This window comes from Scyliorhinus canicula, chromosome 2, assembly GCF_902713615.1.
Source record: "Scyliorhinus canicula chromosome 2, sScyCan1.1, whole genome shotgun sequence".
Taxonomy (NCBI): domain Eukaryota; kingdom Metazoa; phylum Chordata; class Chondrichthyes; order Carcharhiniformes; family Scyliorhinidae; genus Scyliorhinus; species Scyliorhinus canicula.
This window is the reverse complement of record NC_052147.1, coordinates 88,748,345-88,762,505: the sequence shown is the minus strand read 5'-3', so window position 1 is coordinate 88,762,505 and position 14,161 is coordinate 88,748,345. Positions and strand designations below refer to the sequence as shown.

The 14,161-nt window shown below is 50.9% G+C and overlaps 1 protein-coding gene across 9 annotated transcripts in view; it reads right to left on the bottom strand.

Moving 5' to 3' along the window:
* The window catches only part of LOC119955765 (coiled-coil domain-containing protein 9B-like), a 402,308-nt gene that overhangs the window by 233,735 nt on the left and 154,412 nt on the right, over positions 1-14,161 (bottom strand). The gene's annotated exons all lie outside the window — the stretch shown is intronic.

The following is a 14,161-nucleotide window of genomic DNA, read 5'->3' as shown; positions in this document are numbered from 1 at the left end:
ACCCACTGATTCTATTTGCAAAGTGGGCTTATCAGATGCAAATAACATTGCTGTAGTCCCCTTTGAAATTGGTCTAAACAATCCCAGATGTGATAAGAATCTGGAGCAGCTCTCTAGGCATATTGAGGTGTGACATTCTAGAAACTAAGATTTGTTGGGTCCTTGAAACTCCTGGGGACAGTCCCAAACAAAGAGCCAATCCTGTGATCAGGTGATTTGTAGCAGCCATCTTAATTTTCTTTGTTCAACAGAAAAGTCCAATTCTTAATCAAAGCAATACGATAACGTCTTGAATATAGCGTGTTAGGTTTATTTCCACGTCGTAGGAACCTCCAACAATATGACCTCCAGCAATGAAGACTTACACATGAAGACTTACACATTTCAAACGTTAAGCTTGGAGGAGTAACAATGTCACGGATAATAGATAACTAACAGCACAATCATGAATATCGGTATGAAATTTAATTAAGTCAGCATTTTATAATATTTTCATTAACTAACATGTCTTCTCTATAGACAGTCGCAATTAATAAAAATCGGGTGACACGAAATTCCACTAATGTCAAAGTTATCACACCCGTCCAGAATGTGGCGACCAGGGGCTTTCCACAGTAACTTCATTTGAAGCCGACTTGTGACAATAAGCGGTTTTCAATTCATTTCATTTCAAAAGCTTTGTGGTAGTCACCACTGTTTGTATTTATTACGTATATGAGAAGTAATACGGTAAGGCTCCTGTACTACAGGTACGGGGGTAGATCCTTGCCTGCTGGCTCTGCCCAGTCGGCGGAGTATAAATGTGTATGCTCACCTAGCTGCAGCCATTTCGGCAGCAGCTGCAGGAGGCAACACATCTCTGCTTAATAAAGCTTCGATTACTCTCTACTCTCGTCTCATCGTAATTGATAGTGCATCAATTTATTAAGCAGGGATTTTACAGCAATAGACCTCCGCATCAAGCCAGATCGCCTGCAGCTGCACCCTCAAGCAGACAACGCCACGTCGGCCTTCGCCCACTGGCTAGCTTGCTTTGAAGCCTACATCGGATCAGCGACAGAACAACCCTCAGAAGCACAGATACTCCAGATCCTGTACACACGGTTGAACTCCGATATCTTTCCCCTTATCCGGGACGCACCCACATACGCTGAGGCCATGGCGCTTCTGAAAGAGAACTACACCCGGCCGACCAACAAACTTTACACCAAGCACCTCCTGTCCACACGGCAACAACACCCCGGTGAGTCATTGGAAGATTTCTGGCGTGCCCTGCACGCCCTGACGAGGGACTGCGATTGCCAGGCAGTTTCAGCCGTTGAACATTCCGAACTCCTAATCAGGGACATTTTCGTTACGGGCATAGGGTCGGCGTACATCCGCCAGCGCCTATTAGAAAGGGGTACTCTCGACCTCGCGGCGACCAAGAAACTCGCGACCTCACTAACGGCAGCCTCCCGTAATGGACAAGCGTACGCCCCGAACACACAGCACCCCCCTCATAGACATCGTGGACCCCACCAGCGACCGCCCCCAGCCAACCCCAGGCCTGCGCCGCGCGGCAGCCAACCAACCCCGGGGGGGCCCCCCAAGTGCTATTTCTGCGGAAAAACAAAGCACCCCCCGGCAGCACAGGCCGGCGCAGAGCGCAATCTGCAAGGCCTGCAGGAAGAAAGGACATTTCGCTGCGGTGTGCCAGGCCCGGTCGATCGCCACTGTAACCAGGCCCATTGTTCCTGCACCCCCACGTGCGACTCGTGGGCGCTGCCATTTTCGTCCCCGCAACCCACGTGCGGCCTGTAGGCGCCGCCATCTTCCTCGCATCAGAACACGTGCGACCCATGTGCACCGCCATCTTCCTCGCATCAGAACACGTGCGGCCCGTGGGCGCCGCCATCTTCCACCCATCAGATCTTGTGCGGCCCGTGGGCACCTCATCGCCTGCAACCGCCGCCGACCAGCCCCGGGCCCATCAACACCAGCCGTAGCTCGCCTCCATCACGCTCGACCAGTCCCGGCCGCACAACTCGCAACCACGTCGACGACGGTAAAGGTTGATGGGCACAAGACATCCTGCCTTCTTGACTCCGGGAGCACGGAGGGCTTCATTCACCCTGATACACTGAGGCGCTTCTCCCTCACGGTACACCCCATTACCCAACAAATCTCTCTGGCCTCCGGATCCCACTCCGTGGAGATCAGGGGGTACTGCACCGTCACCATCACCATCCAGGGCGTAGAGTTCAGCAACTTCCAGCTCTGCGTCCTCCCCAACCTCTGCGCTGCCTTGCTACTCGGCCTGGACTTCCAGTGCAACAACTAAAGTCTAACTCTGAAATTCGGCGGGCGCCTACCACCCCTTACTGTAGGCGCCTCACAACCCTTAAGGTCGACCCAACTTCCCCGTTTGCAAACCTCATCCCAGATTGAAAACCCGTCACCACCAGGAGCAGACGGTACAGTGCCCAGGACAGGACCTTCATCAGGTCGGAGGTCCAGCGGCTGCTGCGGGAAGGCATCATCGAGGCCACCAACAGCGCTTGGAGAGCTCAAGTGGTAGTTGTAAAGACTGGGGAGAAACACAGGATGGTCGTTGACTACAGTCAGACTATCAATCGGTACAAGCAGCTCGACGCGTACCCCCGGCCACGCATATCTGATATGATCAATCAGATTGCACAGTACCGGGTCTTCTCGACAGTGGACCTGAAATCTGCCTACCATCAGCTCCCCATTCGCAAGGCGGACCGCCCATATACTGCGTTCGAAGCAGACAGGCACCTTCACCACTTCCTTAGGGTTCCCTTCGGCATCACTAATGGGGTCTCGGTCTTCCAAAGGGAGATGGACTGAATGGTTGACCAGTACAGACTGCGGGCCACCTTCCCATGCCTGGATAACGTCACCATCTGCAGCCACGACCAGCAGGACCACGACGCTAACCTTTCCAAATTTCTCCACACCGCCAAACTCCTGAACCTTACGTATAACAAGGAGAAGTGCGTGTTCAGCACTAACCGATTAGCCATCCTTGGCAGTGCAAAATGGAGTTCTAGGGCCCGACCCCGACCGCATGCGCCCCCTCATGGAACTCCCGCTCCCCCACTGCCCCAGACCCTCAAACGATGCCTGGGGTTCTTCTCATACTATGCCCAGTGGGTCCCTAACTATGCGGACAAGGCCCGCCCACTCATCACGTCCACAGTTTTTCCACTGACGGCCGAGGCTCACCAGGCCTTCAACCGTCTCAAGGCCGACGTCGCCAAGGCCGCGATTTACGCGGTCGACGAGACCCTCCCCTTTCAAGTCGACAGTGATGCATCAGACGTCGCTCTGGTCGCCACCCTCAACCAGGCCGGCAGACCCGTGGCATTCTTTTCACGCACCCTCCATGCCTCCGAAATTCGGCACTCCTCCGTCGAAAAGGAGGCCCAAGCCATCCAGAAGCTGTGTAGCATTGGAGGCATTACCTGGCCGGCAGGAGATTCACTCTCCTCACTGACCAACAGTTGGTTGCCTTCATGTTCCATAACACACAGCGGGGCAAGATCAAAAATGATAAAATCTTGAGGTGGAGGATCGAGCTCTCCACCTACAATTACAAGATTTTGTATCGCCCTATCCCGAGGTACATGTGCCAGCGCACAAGTGGACCGACTCCGGGCTCTACACGATGGTGTCTGTCGCCCAGGGGTCACCCGGTTCTTCCACTTCATTAAGGCCCACAACCTACCCTACTCCATTGCGGAAGTCAGGGCGGTCACCAAAGACTGCCAGGTCTGCGCGGAGTGCAAACCGCACTTCTACCGGCCAGGCCAAGCACGCCTGGTGAAGGCCTCCCGTCCCTTTGAACGCCTCAGCATGGATTTCAAAGGGCCCCTCCCCTCCACCGACCGAAACACGTTACTTCCTTAACGTGGTTGATGAATACTCCAGATTCCCCTTCGCCATCCCATGTCCCGATATGACGTCTGCCACAGTCATCAAAGCCCTCAATAGCATCTTCACTCTGTTCGGTTTCCCCGCTTATATCCACAGCGACCGGGGATCCTCCTTTATGAGCGATGAGCTGCGTCAGTTCCTGCTCAGCAAGGGCACTGGCCTCGAGCCGGTGGACCAGCTACAACCCCCGGGGAAACGGGCAGGTGGAGAGGGAGAACGGGACGGTCTGGAAGGCCGTCCTGCTGGCCCTACGGTCTAAACATCTCCCGGTCTCCTGCTGGCAGGAGGTCCTCCTTGACGCCCTCCACTCCATCCGATCGCTACTTTGCACTGCGTCTAACAAAGCCCCCCATGAATGTCTCCTTGCCTTCCCCAGGAAGTCCACCTCCGGGGTTTCGCTCCCAACGTGGCTGGCAGCTCCAGAACCCGTTCTCCTCCGCAAGCACGTGCGGCTCCACAAGGCAGACCCGTTCGTCGAGAGGGTACAGCTACTCCAAGCAAACCCGCAGTACGCCTACATGGCGTACCCCGACGGCCGCCAAGACACAGTCTCGCTCAGGGACCTGACACCAGCTGATTCCCTCCCCCCACCCCTCTGCCCCAGCGCCACCCATCCTCCCCCCAGCGCACCTCTCCACAGCCCCCGCTCCATCCTCCCCTTGGTCCCACTCGGGGTTGAAGATGAGGACTACACGCTCTCGGACTCACTGGCGACCGAGCCGGTGCCTGCATCGCCAACAGGACTGCGGCGTTCACAACGGAGGATCAAGGCACCCGACCAGCTAAATTTATGAACTTTCCCCAAAATGCTCACATACATGTAAATAGTTTTTCCACCACTCCCGCTGGACTCTTTTTTTAACAGGGGGTGAATGTGGTAGTAACCACCGTTTGTATATATTATGTATATGAGAAGTAATACGGTAAGGCTCCTGTACTACAGATACATGGGTAGATCCCTGCCTGCTGGCTCCGCCCAGTAGGCGGAGTATAAATGTGTCTGCTCACCGACCTGCAGCCATTTTGGCAGCAGCTGCAGGAGGCTACACATCTCTGCTTAATAAGGCTTCGATTACTCTCTACTCTCGCCTCGTCGTAATTGATAGTGCATCAAGCTTTTAAACAATACCCGTGATCACCCAAAATTCCACAGTGATCAATCAAGTTTAACCAGATTTTCAGTCACGCCAACAAGAAATAATGCTGAAATTAGCGGTTATGTTACCACACCAACCAGAGTGGGTGGTTGGACCTATGCATGCTCAAATTTTTCTGTGAAATAACTTTCAAACACGCAAAACCTGTGGGAAACCGGAGAGAAAGTTAAACATGTTGTCAATTGGAGAGACGGTGAAGTTGATGGAGCAAATGGAAAATTGTGGTGCCAAGCAGAAAGTGGATTTCTGAAGCTATGGACAGCTGAACCAAGACAAGATTGATGTACCATCAATGACCACGAGATGAAAATGGTGAAACTATTGATGCTTTATTGCACTAAATGTTACGCCTCCTGCAGCTGGAACCAGAATGGAGGCAGCGCAGGAGAGCATACACTTTTATACAGCGCCTGCTGGGAGGAGCCAGCAGGCTGGGATTTACTGTATTAACTGTAGTACAGTGGCAGTACTGTAATACATGTAGTGTGTGACCAGTGGTGTTTACCACATTCACCACCTGTTTAAAAAAAGGTCCAGCGGAGGTGAGAACTACGTTACAGGTTGAGTCTGTCGGGGGCTTTGACCCTCCGCCGCGATCGCCTCAGACCTGGTTGTGTTGTGGGGGCCGATTTGGGTACCTGTGACTCTGGGAGTGTGTTGTCCTCTCCTTCTTCACCCAGGGGCTGGTTTAGCTCACTGGGCTAAATCGCTGGCTTTTTAAAGCAGACCAAGCAGGCCAACAGCACGGTTCGATTCCCGTACCAGCCTCCCCGGACAGGCGCCGGAATGTTGCGACTAGGGGATTTTCAAGGTAACTTCATTGAAGCCTACTCGTGACAATAAGCGATTTTCATTTTCATTTCAGTAGTGCATCCGGTGAGGAGATGGATGCTGCTGGTGTGGGGGTTGCGGTGAAGGTCGCTGGTGGGAGGGTGGACGACGCAGGGGCGGGGGAGGGTGGACGACGCAGGGGCGGGGGAGGGTGGACGATGCAGGGGCAGGGGAGGCAACCGGAGGGGGAGGGGACGGTACCAGTTCGGGGGCAGTGGTGGTTGTGGATGGAGAACCAGCGGGTGCCAGGTCCCGGAGGGAGACTGTGTCCTGTCGGCTGTCATAGTGTGCCACATAGGCATACTGTGGGTTTGCATGGAGGGGGAGGACTTTCTCGACAAGGGGATCTGATTTGTGGCTCCTTGCATGCTTCTGGAGGACGGGCCCAGGAACTATCAGCCAGGTTGGGAGCGAGACCCCGGAGGTGGACTTCCAAGGGAAGGCAAACACACGTTCGTGAGGGGTCTCATTAGTAGCGGTGCACAAGAGCGCCCGGATAGAGTGGAGCGCGTAGGTGAGGACCTCCTGCCAGCAGGAGACCGGGAGATTCCTAGACCGAAGGGTCAGGAGGACGACCTTCCTGACCGGCGCGTTCTCCCTTTCCACCTTCCCATTTCCCCAGGGGTTGTAGCTGGTCGTCCGGCTCAAGGCGATGCCCTTGCTGAGCAGGAACTGACACAGCTCATCACTCATGAAGGAGGATCCCCAATCACTATGGACGTACCATGGCAGACGTCATGTCAGGGCATGGGATGACGAAAGGGAAATGGGAGTACTCATCAATGATATTGAGAAAGTACATGTTGTGATCAGTGGAGGGGAGGGGCCCTTTGAAGTCCTTGCTGAGGCGTTCAAAGGGGCGAGAGGCCTTCACCAGGTGTGCTCTGTCCGGCCAGTAGAAGTGCGGTTTGCACTCCGCGCAGACTTGGCAGTCCCTGGTTACAGTCCTGACCTCCTCGATGGAGTAGGGCAGGTTGCGGACTTTGATAAAATGAAAGAACCGGGTGACCCCCGGGTGGCAGAGGTCATTGCGGAGAGCCCCGAGTCGGTCCACTTGTGCGCTGGCACATGTACCACGGGATAGGGCATCTGGGGGCTCATTGAGCTTCCCTGGGCGATACAAATTCTCGTAGTTATCGGTGGAGAGCTTGATCCTCCACCTCAAAATCTTGTCGTTCTTGATTTTGCCCCGCTGTGTGTTACTAAACATGAAGGCCACCGACGGCTGGTCAGTGAGGAGAGTGAATCTCCTGCCGGCCAGGTAATGCCGCCAATGTCGCACAGCTTCCACAATGGCTTGGGCCTCCTTTTCGACAGAGGAGTGCCGAATTTCAGAGGCACGAAGGATGCGGGAGAAGAAAGCCACGGGTCTGCCCGCCTGGTTGTGAGTGGTGGCCAGAGCCACGTCCGATGCATCACTCTCCACTTGAAAGGGGAGAGACTCGTCGACTGCGTGCATCGTGGCTTTGGCGATGTCCGCCTTGATGTGGTTGAAGGCCCGGCGGGCCTCAGCCATCAGGGGAAAACTGTGGACTTGATGAGTGGGCGAGCCTTGTCTGCTTAATTTGGGACCCACTGGCCGTAATATGGGAAGAAACCTCAGGCATCGTTTCAGGCTCTTGGGGCAGTGGGGGAGAGGGAGTTCCAGGAGAGGGTGCATGCAGTTGGGGTCGGGCCCTAGGAGTCCATTTTCCACGACGTAGCCAAGAATGGCTCAGCGGGTGGTGCGGAAAACACATTTCTCCTTATTGTAGGTGAGGTTAAGGAGTTTGGCGGTATGGAGGAACTTCTGGAGGTTCACGGCGTGGTCCTGCTGGTCGTGGCCGCAGATGATGACATTATCCAGGTACGGGAACTTGGCCCATAGCCCGTACTGGTCAACAATTCGGTCCATCCCTCGCCGGAAGACTGGGACCCCATTGGCAACGCCGAAGGGAACTCTAAGGAAATGATAGAGGTGGCCACCTGCTTCGAATGCAGTGTATTGGCGGTCATCCGGGCGGAGGGGGAGCTGGTGATAGGCGGGCTTCAAGTCGACTGTGGAGAAGACTCGATCCTGCGCAATCTGATTGACCATGTCAGATATGCGGGGGAGGGGGTATGCATCGAGCTGTGTACTGGTTGATGGTCTGACTGTAGACGATGACCATCCGGTGTTTCTCCCCAGTTTTAACGACCACCACTTGAGCTCTCCAGGGGCTGTTACTAGCCTAAATGACCCCCTCCCACAGAAACCATTGGACTTCCGACCCGATAAAGGTCCTGTCCTGTTCACTGTACCGTCTGCTCCTCGTGGCGACGGGCTTACAGTCCGGGGTGAGGTTTGCAAAAAGTGAGAGCGGATCAACCTTAAGGGTCATGAGGCCACAAACGGTGAGGGGGGGCAGGGGCCCGCTAAACTTCACAGTAAGGCTCTGGAGGTGGCACTGAAAATAGAGACCTAGTAACAGGGCAGCGCAGAGGTGGGGGAGGACAGAGAGTCTGAAGTTCCTATACTCTACCCCCTGTACGGAGAGGGTAACGACACAGTACCCCCGGATCTGTACGGAATGGGATCCACTGGCCAGCTAGACTTTCTGGGTCACGGGGAGAACTGGGAGGGAGCAGCGCCTTACTGTAACAGGGTGGATGAAACCCGCTGTGCTCCTGGAATCAAAGAGGCAGGTCGTCTTGTGCCCGTTGATCCGTACAGTCGCCATAGCGGGGCAGAGACTGATCGAGGGTGACGGAGGCGAGCTGCGGAAGATGTTGGGAGTCATTGGGCTGATCGGCAGTGACGGAGGTTTCGGTGGCCCACAAATGGCCAGGCACGCAGAGGTCCTGAGGCGCGGTCCAAGATGGCACCGAAGATGGCGCGCCCACGTGGTGCACATGGCAGACGACATCAAAGATGGCGGAACCCACGGGCCGCACGTGGCGGGCGGCTGCGAAGATGGCGGCGCCCCTGGATCGCACGTGGGGGGCCTGGAAACGGCAGCGACTGATCGGGCCTGGAAAACGGAGACAAAGTGACCCTTCCTGCCACGCCTGTTGCAGGTCGCGCTCCACGCTGGGCAGCGATGTCTGGGGTGCTTGTTCTGGCCACAAAAATAGCATTTGGGACCTCCGGAATTAGCTGGCTGGCATGCGGCACAGGCTTGCAGCGTACCCGGGTCGGACGATGGTGGGGCCCATGACGCCCACGAGGGTGCCGCACGGTCGGAGGTGTAGGACTCTAGATTGCGGGAGGTCACTTCTAGGGAGCTAGCAAGCTGTACAGTCTCTGTAAGGTCAAGTGTACCCCCTTCCAATAGTCGCTGGTGAACGTAATTAGACTTGATGCCCGTGATGTAGGCGTCTCTGATCAGCAGTTCTGTGTGTCGGACTGCCGATACTGCCTGGCAATTACAGTTCCTACCAAGGATCCGCAAAGCACACAAGAAATCGTCCTGAGACTCCCCCGGGAGTTGCTGTCTCGTGGCCAGAAGGTGCGTGGCGAACACATGATTCACAGTCTTGATGTACTGTCCTTTTAGTGCTGCCATTGCTTCTGTGTAACTGGGCGCGACCAGAATGAGGGGGGGAAACTTGTGGGCTCACCCATGCGTAGAGGATCTGGAGCTTCTGTGGGTCTGAGAGGGCTTCTTCAGATGCTTTGAGGTATCCTTCAAAGTAGGCTAGCCAGTGCTCAAAGGTGGCTGTGGCATCGGCTGCATTAGGGTTCAGCTCCAGGCGATCTGGCTTGATTAAGACATTCATCTCTAAAATTCCGGTGCACTAAATTGATGTACCATCAATGACCACAAGGCGAAAATGGTGAAACTTTTGAGGCTTTATTGCACTAAATGTTAAGCCTCCTGCAGCTGGAACCAGAATAGAGGCAGCGCAGGAGAGCATACACTTTTATACAGCGCCTGCTGGGAGGAGCCAGCAGGCTGGGATTTACTGTGGTACCTGTAATACAGTGGCAGTACTGTAATACACGTAGCGTGTAACCAGTGGTGTTTACCACAAAGGTACAGCATCATCTTCAACTCAGTAAGTGGTAAGAGCGTTGCCGTTAAGGCAGCAATGGCAGATGATTGGTGTCTCAGCCACGTCTTGAAGAGACATTTTAACGCATTTGAAATCAGATGGTTTAACTGTCTTTACCAGGAAACTCTTTGATGTTTCTGGATGACGCGTGTAATGGTGGAAACTGGAGCAAGAAACTCTTCATTCCTATTGTCTGCGTCAAAGTGAATGACACGGAAAAAGTAACACTTCTTGAGATTTGCAAGTCCAAAGCCACAGTTGTTTGTGAAAATCAAGACATCACCCACACAGTACAAGAAAAACTAAAATCTTCTACACTTCCTGGGTCTATCTCTCTATTCCCATCCTATTCATGTATTTATCAAGATGTCCCTTAAATGTCACTATAGGCCCTGCTTCCACCAGCTCCTCTGGCAGCGAGTTCAGGCACCCATTACCCTCTGTGTAAAGAATTTGCCTCGTATATCTCCTCTAAATCTTGCCCCTCGCACCTTAAATCTATGCCCCCTAGTAATTGACCCATCTACCCTGGGGAAAAGCCTCTCACTATCCACTCTGTCTATGTTCCTGATAATTTTGTAGACTTCTATCAGGTCGCCCCTCAACCTCCGTCTTTCCAGTGAGAACAAACCGAGTTTATTCAACCGCTCCCCATAGCTAATGCCCTCCCATACCAGGCAACATCCTGGTAAATCTCTTCTGCACCCTCTCTAAAGCCACCACATCCTTCTGGTAGTGTGGCGACCAGAATTGAACACTATACTCTAAGTGTGGCCTAAGGTTCTATACAGCTGCAACATGACTTGCCAATTCTTATACTCAATGCCCCAGCCAATGAAGGCAAGCATGCCGTATGCTTTCTTGACTACCTTCTCCACCGGTGTTGCCCCTTTCAGTGACCTGTAGACCTGTACACCTAGACCTCTCAGACTTTTAATACTCAAGGGTTCTACCATTCACTGTATATTCTCTACCTGCATTAGACCTTCCAAAATGCATCACCTCACATTTGTAATGCATTACCTCACATTTGTAATGAATCACCTCACATTTGTAATGCATCACGTCACATTTGTAATGCATCACCTCACATTTGTAATGCATCACCTCACATTTGTAATGCATCACCTCACATTTGTAATGCATCACCTCACATTTGTAATGCATCACCTCACATTTGTAATGCATCACCTCACATTTGTAATGCATCACCTTCAGTATTTTGGATGCATGGGTCAAGAAAGTAGACAAAATGTATCAGCAAAAAAAAAAAAACATTGTACACAACTGCCCCTGCACAACCGACCATCACTGGCCATCAAGCTGATGTTCTTTCACTCCAACACCATGGCCAAACTCCTGCCAACATATCATGGGGCAATTAGAAACTTGGAAACTTTCTTATCAACAGCAGCTGATCTCTCAGCTTATCAAGGCCTTCGGTAAGAAGAACTACAATCTCATAGTATTAGAGACCATGCTAATGCTGAAGGAGACGTAAGAGATGGTGCAGGAATCCATAATTGCAAATTACTTGAAGCATACTGGATTCATTCAGGTTACGGCTGCACAGGATAGCGAGAATGAGAAGCAGGGTGATGCCAACCAATCCGCTGACAAGGCACATTTTGCTTGCCTGCAGGAGGTTGTTAAGAAGATTCCAATAGAGGCAACCATGGAAACTTACACAAAGGCAGACAATGCCGTATGATGCATGACAAAACCGACAGATGATACCATCGTAGATGCAGTACATTCTTTAGTCGAAAAGGCTGATGACCTTGAAGATCGCAATGAATGCCCATCTGTTTGCCTGTCTCTTAACCTGGCTGATGCCATGTAGGCCATAGAGATGCTCCAGGATTTTGCATTTCAGTGTGAAAAATGGCAAAAACATGTTTGACTGCATAGACGGCATGGCAGGTTGCATTGTGCACGTCTGAAAACAGCACACTAAGCAGAAAAAGACTGAGGAGTTTTTCCAATTCTAAATCCCAGCCTCTCACGAGGTCAACCCCTGGCCTTTTTCCAAGGCCAACACAATATAATGAACAAATGAAACAAAGATATTTTTACTCTTTGTGTGTTACTGTGGTTTCTATTCAGCATTTCAATCTGAAAAGAGTAACAGTAATTTTGAACAGTTGGAGACATATCAGATGGGACATTTTGCCCTCCTTGGCTGTCAAAGCTCTCCTTAAACTGGATTTGAAGGTGGCTCCCCTCCGATTCGACTCATCAAGTATTTCCTGGATTAATGCAAAATTCAAATATGTGCTCAATGCCAAGTGCTCCAGCATTTACACCAGTGTGTAATAGTGGTGACGAATTGCAGTTGGAGCAGAATATGGTTATGGAAAAGAACATTCCAAACATGAAATCAGCTGACATTTTCCAGAATGTGGCTAGCAGCCACATTGGAGTTGCTTTATCCTGCTTTGCTGGCATTACTTTATAAGGTTAAAACCCATTCACATGTGGCTTCTTGCAGATGAACAACTGCAAAAACAGAAACAAGTTTTTCTTCTTCAAAATGACATTCATTGCTTTATCTCCCTAACAATATGCTGCATTTTTACTCACACAATGTCAGAAAATATCAGTGGTTTTCTACCTTTTCATCAGGAGGAATTCTGCAAGTATTGCCACATCCCCAGGGACAAATTGCCCCAACTTCCAAAAGCAGAAAGGAAGACTGCACTCTCAATGAAGCGAGCTCGATTTTTAAACTGGCATCAGACAGCTCTCCTGTTGCATTGCACATGTTGAATTAAAGAATAAACTGTACAATAAATATGTGAAAGGACAGACAAGCTTCCTAAAATATTTGGAAAGGTATAACGGCAAATGTTGTGCAGAGATGGTGATTTATTTGATTTGATTGGAAATGTCCATCATTTTCCATATATGAAGAACACTATAAAGGTGTAAAACATGACTAATATGCTACTTAGCCTACAAATGTTACATTGAGGCATTACACATTTGTACATCATAGGTTCAGTGAATAACTGAAACACAATCTAATAGATAAGTAATCTAATAGAACATATTATAATTCAATCAGTAATGAGGAATAAATGAGCAACAGAAAAAGTAATATTTTAAGAAAGCTACAAATCCTGAATTAGCAAATAGCAACTGCCAAAATAAATGTTTAAAATTTTGTGAAGTTCACTTAAGTGATTTTCAGTGTTCCCACAGCCTAAACATAGCACAATTTAAATTTATTACACAATAAACAGAAAAAAAGTTCTGAGTGTTGTAAATCCATGGGAAGAATGATTGTGCCTTGTTTGGGAATTAAAGTTCCATCTGGAAAAATAGGCTGAAACTTCAATTACTGAATTTTGCCCATTTTTATACAAATACCTTTGTGCCTCCTGATTGTGCCCTTGTCAATCACAGCAAACCCAATCTTTCTTTTTGGACCAACCCACCACCATGGATGCCTTCTTTGAGCAGCACAATCAACCACGTAAATTGTTTCCAGTTTGTACTGACTGATCTGGGGTCCTATCAACAATGGGAAAGGCTAGGCTTGGATTTTTCTCCCCTTATGCTCTTTGTCACTGTTGTAGTGTGTTGGATGCCATGGGGTAGATCTTAGTAGGTTAACTATATGTATTTATTAACTACAAAACTATGTACATTTAAAAAATGTATTCATGGGGTGTGGGTACAGGGGCTGGTTTAGCAGTGGGCTAAACAGCTGGCTTGTATGCAGAACAAGGCAGCAGCGCGGGTTCAATTGACGTACCGGCTTCCCCGAATAGGCATTGGAATGTGGCAACTAGGAGCTTTTCACAGTAACTTAATTGAAGCCTACTTGTGACAATAAGCGATTATTATTATCCCTAATTGCCTTTGAACTGAGTGACTTTCAGAGGACACAAGAGATCTGGAGTAATGCAAGGCCAGACCAGGTAAGGATCGGGTTTTACTACAATCGACCATGGTTTCAGGTTAATCCCAGGTATTTGTGGAATTCAACTTTCACCATCTGCCATGGTGAGATTCAAACCCAGAACATGACCCTGGACAGAGGTGGACTTGCATTTTCAAAGACCCTGCACTCTCCCTCTTTGCACGACCCTCCTGTCACGCCCTGCCCTCTGGTGACAAGGTGGCCCACCCCCAATGACACCAACCCCTGCCCCCAATAACACCAAACCCCATCCTCAATTACATCAATGCCCTCCTGATCCCAATGAAAT